This window comes from Nerophis lumbriciformis, linkage group LG18, assembly GCF_033978685.3.
Source record: "Nerophis lumbriciformis linkage group LG18, RoL_Nlum_v2.1, whole genome shotgun sequence".
NCBI classification, from domain to species: Eukaryota; Metazoa; Chordata; class Actinopteri; order Syngnathiformes; family Syngnathidae; genus Nerophis; species Nerophis lumbriciformis.
Window position 1 is genome coordinate 22,335,001 of NC_084565.2, and position 12,500 is coordinate 22,347,500.

Here is a 12,500-nt window from a genome sequence, read left to right on the forward strand (position 1 = left end):
ATCTATCTTGCTCCCAGTGCCACTCACACTAGTGCGTGAATGTGAATGAATGTTTGGTGGTGGTTGGACGGGCCCCTAAGCACAATTAGCAATTAACACAATTAGGTAATGATACTTATTATTAGTATCATAACCAGTTTTTGCATGTCATCTTGTTTATTGCACGGTCAAACATTGCGCCCAACATAATGGTAAGTTGGCCTACATTTTGAAGTCACTTTACACCGGGGGCAGTTTTGGCTGTTGTAGTATAGTAAATATTTTAGATCTTTGAGTAGAACTTATGAAAAATTTGAGTGTTTATTTTTGTTCAGTGTAAGATGAGCTACACGTTTTAGAAGAAATACAAACTATGAACATAATAAAACACTAAATCACTTACTGTACAATGTCTGTTCTCACTAAGATGCCGACTGATGGGATATGTATATTTTTCTGTTTGGATGGAAAAACTGCTATTTCTTATGCAGGTTAACAAAATAAAAGGTGCCGCAAACTAACGTCTTTTCATGTCTTTCTTGCCATCTCCAGGTATTGGATGTCAAAGTTGACCAGCTTCTCGGTTTATGGCTACAACCTTCCATGCAGGTGAGCAGCATGATTTATAATATAGATTTAACTTTCACCAACTTAGAGGCGATGCAGCAGCTCACTTGCTCATTATGTGAACATAGCAGCATAAGATAGTTACCTCTGTGTGACCAATGCGCCGCTAAATATACAGCAGTCCCTTAACCTTATGGCTTATAAAAACTATTGTAATATTAATACCATATTTTTCCGGACCATAGGGCGCACCAGATTAAAAGGTGCACTGCCGATGAGCGTGTCTCGTCAGGTATATTTTCATACAAAAGGCACACCGGATTGTAGGGGTCTTTTTTTTTCTTCTAAATTTAAAACCCTTCCTTGTGGTCTACATAACATGTAATGGTGGTTCTTCGGTCAAAATGTTGCATAGATTATGTTTTACAGATCATCTTCTAACCGCTTTCTGGCAGTCGCTTCAGGATGCGCTGTTTTATGGCCGGTCTTATTTACATGGCTCACCTTTGGCAGCGTCATCTTTGTTGTAGCGGTGTAGCGTGCAAGGACGGGGGTGGAAAAAGTGTGAAAAGATGGAGCTAACTGTTTTAATGACATTCAGACCTTACTTAAATCAATAACGGAGCAGCATCTTCTCATCCGTGGCTCACTCGTGCAATAAGAACGCCGGAAATGTGTCCCGTGAAAAACCGTCCGACCGAAACTTTCTAATAACTAAAGTTCCTTAAGTGAATAATGTAAACTCACTACACCGGTATGTTTTAGCGCTTTCATGGCGAGTTTACTGACGAGATATACCGTATTTTTCGGACTATAAATCGCGACGGAGTATAAGTCGCACCGGCCGAAAATGCATAATAAAGAAGGAAAAAAACATATAAGTCGCACTGGAGTATAAGTCGCATTTTTGGGGGAAATTTATTTGATAAAACCCAACACCAAGAATAGACATTTGAAAGGCAATTTCAAATAAATAAAGAATAGTGAACAACAGGCTGAATAAGTGTACGTTATATGACACATAAATAACCAACTGAGAACGTGCCTGGTATGTTAACGTAACATATTATGGTAAGAGTCATTCAAATAGCTATAACATATATAACATGCTATACATTTACCAAACAATCTGTCACTCCTAATTGCTAAATCCCATGAAATCTTATACGTCTAGTCTCTTATGTGAATGAGCTAAATAATATTACTTGATATTTTACGGTAATGTGTTAATAATTTCACACATAAGTCGCTCCTGAGTATAAGTCGCACCCCCGGCCAAACTATGAAAAAAACTGCGACTTATAGTCCGAAAAATACGGTAAGTAAGAATTTTACACTACTTTATATTACAAATGGCAGCAGTGGAGGATGAATGTCCCATAACAAGAAGATAGAGAAAAAGAAGAAGCTTATCGACTACGGTGTTGACACGGACTACAAAGGTGTGCTCGCGCAAATTTTCAGGATTTATGCAGATCCCAAATACAGATCAGCAGGTACCAGAAGGTAAGACAAGTTGCTTTTGCATTATATTGCGAAACAAAACGCCAGATAATGTCTTACCTTATACACACACCATAATAATACTTGTATGTTGAAGCACAGTACAATCCATCAAGCGGTGCGGCTTCATAGCTTACCAAAGTCGTACTAAAACATTTTGATGGATTTTTGAGCGCCGTGTGTTTCAATGGAACATATAAAATGTTGGTGTTTACTTGAGTCATATTGCAGTCTACACATATCTCTTATGGCCTTGTGGTTAGAGCAGTGGTTCTTAACCTGGGTTCGATCGAACCCTAGGGGTTCGGTGAGTCGGGCTCAGGGGTTCGGCGGAGGTCAAAACGCACCCGACTCATCGTGTAAATAAAAACTTCTCCCTATCAGCGTATTACGGATACGGCAACAGCAGAAGTCAGACTGATTTGCAGGTGTGTAATTTGTTGTGAGTTTATGCACTGTGTTGGTTTTGTTCTTTGAACAAGGTTGCTTATTAACATGCAAATTAGTAACATATTGGCTCTTAACTAGTCATTAATAAGTACTTATTAATGCCTTATTCGGCATGGCCTTATTATATCTCTAACCCTAACCAAATAACTCTAAATTAAGTCTGTGTTACTGAGAATATGTTGCCCATACTAAAGTGTTACCAAAAAAATTATAACTTTGTCTTGAATTTGAAAACATTTTTTTTTTGTATTTTTCACTAAAGAAGGGTTTGGTGAATGCGCATATGAAACTGGTGGGTTTCGGTACCTCCAACAAGGTTAAGAACCACTAGGTTGGAGTGTCCGCCCTGAGATCGGTAGGCCATGAGTTCAAACCCCGGCCGAGTCATACCAAAGACTGTAAAAAAAAATGGGGCCCATTACCTCCCTGTTTGGCAATCAGCATCAAGGGTTGGAATTGGGGGTTAAATCACCAAAAATGATTCCCGGGCACGGCCACCACTGCTGCTCACTACTCCCCTCGCCTCCCAGGGTGTGATCAAGGGTGACGGGTCAAATGCAGAGAATAATTTTTCGCCACACCTAGTGTGTGTGTGTGTGTGTGTGTGTGTGTGTGTGTGTGTGTGTGTGTGTGTGTGTGTGTGTGTGTGTGTGTGTGTGTGTGTGTGTGTGTGTGTGTGTGTGTGTGTGTGTGTGTGTGAGACAATCATTGGTACTTTAACTTTAACTTATTTGTGACGGCCATCATATTGCAGTCCGCACGTATCTCTGTGTGACTGCCATCTACTGGTCACACTTATCATTTCACCATGTACCAAATAACATAGCTTCGAGGTCGGTAAGCACAACCAAAATTAAATTAAATTAATTGAAAGGATTTTAAGTGCGCCTTATAGTCCGAAAAATACGGTACTCGGTTAATATTCGGGTCACAAGATGTAAATGGAGTATTGTTGGTGGTTTTGGGATGTTTCTTTACAGGGCTTTATGGGCACAGTAGACGCAAAGACGTCAGAAATCCCATTACCTCCATTGTTGGCTAACTGGATTGCATAAACTTATGCGATCTTGTCTTAGAGAGATTGTGAATCATAGGTAAAAGTTCACATATATTCACATTTGTTCCCATTTATTCCCATTGTATTGTTTGCATGAAGATGCTGATCAATACAAGGCCCACTCAAGATAAATGCACACACACAAATACACTTTCCAGCTGGTGTTTACATTTGTGCCGCACCCCTTTATGATGAATGGCGGAGGACACAAGCGTTCCTCCAATACGAATTGATCTATCACTTAACTCTAGGTCAGAATCATCATAACAACAAAATCTAGGAGTTAAGTGGCTGTCATTTACCAGTGTTTGTGTGCGTGCATGTGTGTGTGTGTTGCACTGCTGGAAGTCTGCAGTGTTTATATCCACATAATGCTGCTGCAGCAATTAAATGCAATGACAAACCCCAGAGGCTGCATTAACTAACAGCTGCTATTATACATGCAGTCGATAAACAGGCCTGCTGCATCATTAAGTTGGTCCAGTAGTGGTCCTCCCTGTGGTTTTACATGCGGAACAGGAGCACAGAAGTCAACTTAGGAGCATGTTTGCTGCTGTGCATCACTTAAGTCCTGAGGCGTGCTAAATGTAGTTCTCTAACCACTCATCCTGTTACAAGACCAGAAATTGTTAACAGTAAAGAGGCCTTTTAAGACGTTTTCATGAAGCCTCATGGAATGAATGCATGTTTTTTTTTTAACATGTCTTTATCGCTTTAAAGCATTTTTATTTGTTAGTCAACACCTAACTGTTGCTGATGCTAACTTTGAGATTTCTGTGAAATGTAAAGTGCATTACAAAAAAATGTGTTATTAATATTATTTTTATTTAATAACAGAGATGTTCAAAATGTCAGCTGCTGTCAAAATATTCTATATTAATTTAATAAAATGTAATTCTCCCTAAAACTGGTGTCAAAACATTGTACAATATAATGAATTTGCTAGAGGAAGGTTGCATTTCACGATTCAGCGTTGCGTCTTGCGGGGACGCTTCCATGTAAACAAACTAGCACCTGACAGCTGGACACCCGTGACCGCATATTTGTTTAACAAACTAACGATTACCAAATCATCATCGTAATTTGATTTTTGTCCTTATGTCACATGCACTCTGACACATTTGTGTACAAAATAAACAAGAGGGGAGTCGTATAAATACCTTTCCTGACAGAGTACAAAACTAAAAACCAGTGCGTTGTGTAAATAGTAAACTAAAACAGAGTACAATGATTTGCAAATCCTTTTCAACTTATAATCAATTGAATCGACTGCAAAGACAAGATACTTAAGTTCGAATTTTTTTTTTTTGCAAATAATCATTAACTTAGAATTTAATGGCAGCAACACTGCAAAAAAAGTTGGCACAGAGGCATTTTTACCACTGTGTTACATGGCCTTTCCTTTTAACAACACTCAGTAAACGTTTGGGAACCGAGGAGACCAATTTTTGAAGCTTTTCAGGTGGAATTCTTTCCCATTCTTGTTTGATGTACAGCTTAAGTTGTTCAACAGTTCGGGGGTCTCCGTTGTTGTATATTAGGCTTCATATTGCACCACACATTTTCAATGGGAGACAGGTCTGGACTACAGGCAGGCCAGTCTAGTACCCGCACTCTTTTACTATGAAGCCACGCTGTTGTAACACACGTGCAGAATGTGGCTTTGAATTGTCTTGCTGAAATAAGCAGGGGCGTCTATGAAAAAGACGTTGCTTGGAAGGCAACATATGTTGCTCCAAAACCTGTATGTACCTTTCAGCATTAATGGTGCCTTCACAGATGTGTAAGTTACCCATGCTTTGGGCATTAATGCACCCCCATACCTTTACAGATGCTGGCTTTTGAACTTTGCGCCTATAACAGTCCGGATGGTTCTTTTCCTGTTTGTTCCGGAGGACACGACGTCCACAGTTTCCAAAAACAATTTGAAACGTGGACCCGTCAGACCACAGAACACTTTTCCACTTTGCATCAGTCCATCTTAGGTGAACTGGGGCCCAGCGAAACCAGCAGCATTTCTGGGTGTTGTTGATAAAATGGCTTAGGTTTTGCATAGTGGAGTTTTAACTTGCACTTACAGATGTAGCGACAAACTGTAGTTACTGACAGTGGTTTTCTGAGGTGTTCACGAGTCCATGTGGTGATATCCTTTACACACTGATGTCGGTTTTTGAGGCAGTACCGCCTGGAGGATTGAAGGTCTCGGGCATTCAATGTTGGTGCAGTGATTTCTCCAGATTCTTGGAACCTTTTGATGATATTACGGACCGTAGATGGTGAAATCCCTAAATTCCTTGCAATAGCTGGTTGAGAAAGGGTGTTCTTAAACTGTTGGACAATTTGCTCACGCATTTGTTCACAAAGTGGTGACCCTCGCCCCATCCTTGTTTGTGAATGACTGAGTATTTCATGGAAGTTGCTTTTATACCCAATCATGAATGTAATAATATAGTACAGTATTTAACATTGGAGAGTGAACTAATGTCTCCTCTGGACTGCTTCTCTGTCATGTAAAAATAGGAGCTGTTATTTGTGATTACGTTGCACATGGATGTCTTTGAGGGACGGACCGCATTTGATATGTACAATATGTCTGCATAAAACCCAGTGAGAAAGGATAATACTCGATCGTCCAGTTTGTAGAGTTGGGAGACAGGTCGAACTGAAACACGTCGGGCGCACAATCGGCAGCTTCTCCCTGTTTTTATGGATAAATGTCCGCCATTTGGAGGCTGGATCCTGCTCCGGTGTGGTGACAATGACTGACAGTGCTGCGCTCGGGCTGCTTTGCCAAATCGGTTCCACTGTTGTTGGTCATGTTTGTTTGTTTTTTTCTTATTCGGTGGGTGCCAGGGACCATTTTATACCTACTGTATTTTCCGAGCTATAGAGCGCACCGGTATTTAAGCTGCACCCACCAAATTTTAGAGGAAATAAACATGTACGACTTATAGTCCGGAAAATATGGTAACATCATAACCATAACTAGAGCTGTCCGATAATATCGGACTGCCGATATTATCGGCCGATAAACGCTTTAAAATGTAATATCGGAAATTATCGGTATCAGTTTCAAAAAGTAAAATTTATGACTTTTTAAAACGCCGCTGTGTACACGGACGTAGGGAGAAGTACAGAGCGCCAATAAACCTTTTAAGGCACTTCCTTTGCATGCCGGCCCAGTCACATAATATCTACGGATTTTCATACACACAAGTGAATGCAACGCATACTTGGTCAACAGCCATACAGGTCACACTGAGGGTGGCCGTATAAACAACTTTAACACTGTTACAAATATGCGCCACACTGTGAACCCACGCCAAACAACAATGACAAACACATTACGGGAGAACATCCGCACCGTAACACAACATAAACACAACAGAACAAATACCCAGTACCCCTTGCAGCACTAACTCTTCCGGGACGCTACAAAATACACCCCCCCGCTACCCCCTACCCGAACCCCCCACCTCACCACCGCCCCCTCCCCCCCCCCCCCCCCCCCAACCCCGCCCACCTCAACCTCCTCATGCTCTCTCAGGGAAAGCATGTCCCAAATTCCAAGCTGCTGTTTTGAGGCATGTTAAAAAAAAAAAAATGCACTTTGTGACTTCAATAATAAATATGGTAGTGCCATGTTGGCATTTTTTTTCCCATAACTTGAGTTGATTTTATTTTGGAGAACCTTGTTACATTGTTTAATTCATCCAGCGGGGCATCACAACATAATTAGGCATAATAATGTGATACGTGTGATACGACTGTATATATCGGTATCGGTTGATATCGGAATCGGTAATTAAGAGTTGGACAATATTGGAATATCGGATATCGGCAAAAAAGCCATTATCGGACATCTCTATTAGAGATGTCCGATAATATCGGCCTGCCGATATTATCGGCCGATAAATGCCTTAAAATGTAATATCGGAAATTATCAATATCGTTTTTTTTATTATCGGTATCGTGTTTTTTGGGGGGGGTTTTTTTGTTTGTTTTTTATTAAATCAACATAAAAAACACAAGATACATTTACAATTAGTGCACCAACCCAAAAAACCTCCCTCCCCCATTTACACTCATTCACACAAAAGAGTTGTTTTTTTCTGTTATTAATATTCTGGTTCCTACATTATATATCAATATATATCAATACAGTCTGCAAGGGATACAGTCCGTAAGCACACATGATTGTGCGTGCTGCTGGTCCACTAATAGTTTTAACCTTTAACAGTTAATTTTACTCATTTTCATTAATTACTAGTTTCTATGTAACTGTTTTTATATTGTTTTACTTTCTTTTTTATTCAAGATTTTTTTTTAAATTTATTAATCTTATTTTATTAATTAAAAAAAAAAAGTACCTTATCTTCACCATACCTGGTTGTCCAAATTAGGCATAATAATGTGTTAATTCCACGACTGCATATATCGGTTGATATCGGTATCGGTTGGTATCGGTAATTAAAGAGTTGGACAATATGGGGATATCGGCAAAAAGCCATTATCGGACATCCCTAATCTCTAACCATTCTTTTTCTCTGCGCTCTCGTTCGCACTCAGTTTCTCCGTTCCGATGGTTGGAGGCCAGGATCGTGTCGATCTCTGGCTGTAGGATGTGGACAATCACCACTTCTACCAGCAGTGGGGATACTCGCAACCTAAAGCGTAGGAAAAGTCGACAGACAGCTCCTTTCTTCAAAATACTCCTAAATTTTAAAGTAAAACTACATTTATTCTCTATGAAATACATTTTGTGTTAAAATGTTCAAATGTCTGTTTATTTTTGATAGTGCACATTATTGAAATTAAGCAAACTGCCATTCAACCTAGAAAGAGCCTGGTCAAAAAAAAATCCTGTTTTACAAAAAAAAAAAAACCTTGACCTTGATTTCTGGTATTTAATCTTTTCAAGTATTTCAGTTTTTGCAGTGTAGCTCCAAGGATGATTTTTATTTTTATGGATTGCTGTTTGGACTCAGTCTGGGCTGTTTCCCATGTAAGCAGAAGGCTCAAGGCTCAAATTAGTTATGTAGCACGCAGAACACAAACTATTCAAAATAAACTGAAATGTTGGAGATCAAAGCAGGGACGTTTTCTATCTTGCTGTGGCTATTAAGCATTTTTTTTCCATTGCAGTTTTTGCCATTTTCTACAAGTCATTTTTTTTTTTACATTCAAACCATCAATTTAAAGCTCATTTGGACTCCCTCTCGTTCCTTTTCATCGGGCTTTCCATGTTCTCTTTCTCCATCCAACCAATCAACTCCTTTCCAGCAATCATGCGCCAGCACCTGTGCCATCTCATTAGTTTGAAAAGACAGACTGCTTTCCCGCAAACCACATGTTCTAGTACTTACTTGTTGGTTTTGTTTAAAAAAAAAAAAAAAAAAGAAAAAAAAAAAACATAGCCCCATAACTCTTAAGCATTGTCATTTTGTGGTCAATGATGTGTGGTGTGGTGAATAATGCTATATAATAGACTGTATTTATATTTTTTACATGTGAATAATGCTGTATAATAGACTGTATTTATATTATTCACATGTGAATAATGCTGTATAATAGACTATTTATATTATTCACATGTGAATAATGCTGTAAAATAGACTGTATTTATATTATTCACATGTGAATGCTGTTGTATAATAGACTGTATTTATATTATTCACATGTGAATAATGCTGTATAATAGACTGTATTTATATTATTCACATGTGAATAATGCTGTATAATAGACTATTTATATTATTCAAATGTGAAAAATGCTGTATAATAGACTGGATTTATATTATTCACATGTGAATAATGCTGTATAATAGACTGGATTTATACTATTCACACGTGAATAATGCTGTATAATAGACTGGATTTATATTATTCACATGTGAATAATGCTGTATAATAGACTGCATTTATATTATTCACATGTGAATAATGCTGTATAATAGACTGTATTTATATTATTCACATGTGAATAATGCTGTGTAATAGACTGTATTTATATTATTCACATGTGAATAATGCTGTATAATAGACTGGATTTATATTATTCACATGTGAATAATGCTGTATAATAGACTGCATTTATATTATTCACATGTGAATAATGCTGTATAAAAGACTGTATTTATATTATTCACATGTGAATAATGCTGTATAATAGACTGTATTTATATATTATTCACATGTGAATAATTCTGTATAATAGACTGTATTTATATTATTCAAAAGTGAATAATGCTGTATATTAGACTGTATTTATATTATTCAAATGTGAATAATGCTGTATAATAGACTGTATTTATATTATTCACATGTGAATAATGCTGTATAATAGACTGTATTTATATAATTCACATGTGAATAATGCTGTATAATAGACTGTATTTATATTATTCACATGTGAATAATGCTGTGTAATAGACTATTTATATTATTCACATGTGAATAATGCTGTATAATAGACTGTATTTATATTATTCAAATGTGAATAATACTGTATTTATAGTATTCATATGTGAATAATGCTGTATAATAGACTGTATTTATATTATTCACATGTGAATAATGCTGTATAATAGACTGTATTTATATTATTCACATGTGAATAATGCTGTTTAATAGACTGTGTTTATATTATTCACATGTGAATAATACTGTATAATAGACTGGATTTATATTATTCACATGTGAATAATGCTGTATAATAGACTGGATTTATATTATTCACATGTGAATAATGCTGTATAATAGACTGGATTTATATTATTCACATGTGAATAATGCTGTATAATAGACTGTATTTATATTATTCACATGTGAATAATGCTGTATAATAGACTGTATTTATATTATTCACATGTGAATAATGCTGTATAATACACTGTATTTATATTATTCAAATGTGAATAATGCTGTATAATAGACTGTATTTATAATATTCACATGTGAATAATTCTGTATAATAGACTGCATTTATATTATTCACATGTGAATAATGCTGTATAATAGACTGCATGTATACTATTCACATGTGAATAGTGCTGTATAATAGACTGTATTTATATTATTCACATGTGAATAATGCTGTATAATAGACTGTATTTATGTTATTCACATGTGAATAATGCTGTATAATAGACTGTATTTATATTATTCACAAGTGAATAATGCTGTATAATAGACTGCATTTATATTATTCACATGTGAATAATGCTTTATAATAGACTGTATTTATATTATTCACATGTGAATAATGCTGTATAATAGACTGGATTTATATTATTCACATGTGAAAAATGCTGTATAATAGACTGTATTTATATTATTCACAAGTGAAAAATGCTGTATAATAGACTGTATTTATATTATTCACATGTGAATAATGCTGTATAATAGACTGTATTTATATTATTCACATGTGAATAATGCTGTATAATAGACTGTATTTATATTATTCACATGTGAATAATGCTTTATAATAGACTCAGTGTTTCCCACAGGGCAGGCATCTATTTGTGGTGGTGTGGTTGGGGGGCGGGGGGTGGCGGCGGCAGCGGCGATGACCAAGAAGAACGCGGAGTTGGAATATAGTTACAACACTTTATGTACATATTTATATACAGATTTGAGCAATTAGTTATTCACTGAAATATATGTATTAATTGTGGTTCTTACAAAAAATATATCTTATAAAATATAAAAGCTAAAATGTCTCTTAAAGCTCTGCCCCTTTAATTAGTACATACTAAATAATTTAACTTTAGCCTACTACTACAACCATATTATTTACCAGCAACATAAAGTGAAACAGAGGCAGAGGTGTCCTGCCACAGTCAGTCAACCTCCTCCTCCTGCTGCTGCTGAACAGGTCGCACTGGAGCTAGTCGCTCTGTTTTGTCGTGGTCCTCTCTATAAGGCACATACGAATATAAATTAGGACCCTTTTCATGAGAAAAGTGCATTTCTGATCTGACCCTGCTTTATTTTTCAGTGTTTGCTGAGTCTCATCTGTTCCCTCCGCCCTAGCTGGCTCTACATGCTGCCTGTCTTCCTCCTCTCCTACAACATCTCCCTGCGTACTTACTATCCCTTCCTCCTCACCCTCTCTTACTGCCTCAGCTGCGCCAGCTGCCACAGCAACTAGTTGAAGCCTGGAAGTATCGGAAGCAAATTAATTTTCACACTGATGGACGTCTGTTCACTTTCCTTATGAGATTTCTAAGTGTCTACACCGTTTTGATAATACCTCCTGTGGTCCGGACTGTAGGCCTACCTCCTCTCCAAGTCCAGCCCTTTTCGGCCGTTGAAAATATTTTTCTATACTCATCTGTGTGAAGGAGTGAACATCCAACATTAGTATGTATTACTAACGAGCAGAAGCGCTCTATGTACAGTGCCGTCTAACCTTAAGCGGCAGCAGCTCAACACATGCAGGGGTCAACGTTAAGGTTTTTTTCTACTTGCCCGACTTCTCAAATCTACTTGCCCCAATATTTTTACTTGTCCTGCCTAGGTTTTTTTCTGGCTGTGTAGTGCTCATGGCTTATATCTTACTAAAATCCTTCCCGTTGACTATTTATAACACTACACAGTATTTATTATTATTATTATCTATAATTACATTTAAATGGCATTGCATACATGTAAAATTAAATGCTATTTCACATTATTTGACCAGTAGCAGTTACACCCATCTGAACAGGTCAGCCACCTGTTTAAAGCCCGATCACAGTTGAAATCTTGAAATGAAGGACCTTTAATGGCCAAAACATTAACCTGGACAACATTTTAACAGCTGGTTGGCTCAGATTATATTCTTTTCATTGCATTCACATGCTGCAGTGGACAGTGGACAATTTAGCTTGAGTATTAATGTAGTATCTGAAGCACCGTCTCCACGTGTGTTTATTGACAACAGGGTTATAACCTGGAC

At 37.3% G+C, this 12,500-nt stretch overlaps 1 long non-coding RNA gene across 2 annotated transcripts in view; it reads left to right on the forward strand.

Annotated features, from left to right (window-relative positions):
* Window positions 1-8,897, forward strand: part of LOC133617695 (uncharacterized) — a 36,072-nt gene extending 27,175 nt beyond the window's left edge. For both annotated transcript variants that reach the window (XR_009817058.1, XR_009817059.1), the window contains exons 2-3: window positions 532-588; window positions 8,126-8,897. This is a non-coding gene — a long non-coding RNA (uncharacterized lncRNA). The remainder of the gene's footprint in view (window positions 1-531; window positions 589-8,125) is intronic.
* Window positions 8,898-12,500: the final 3,603 nt, after the last annotated feature.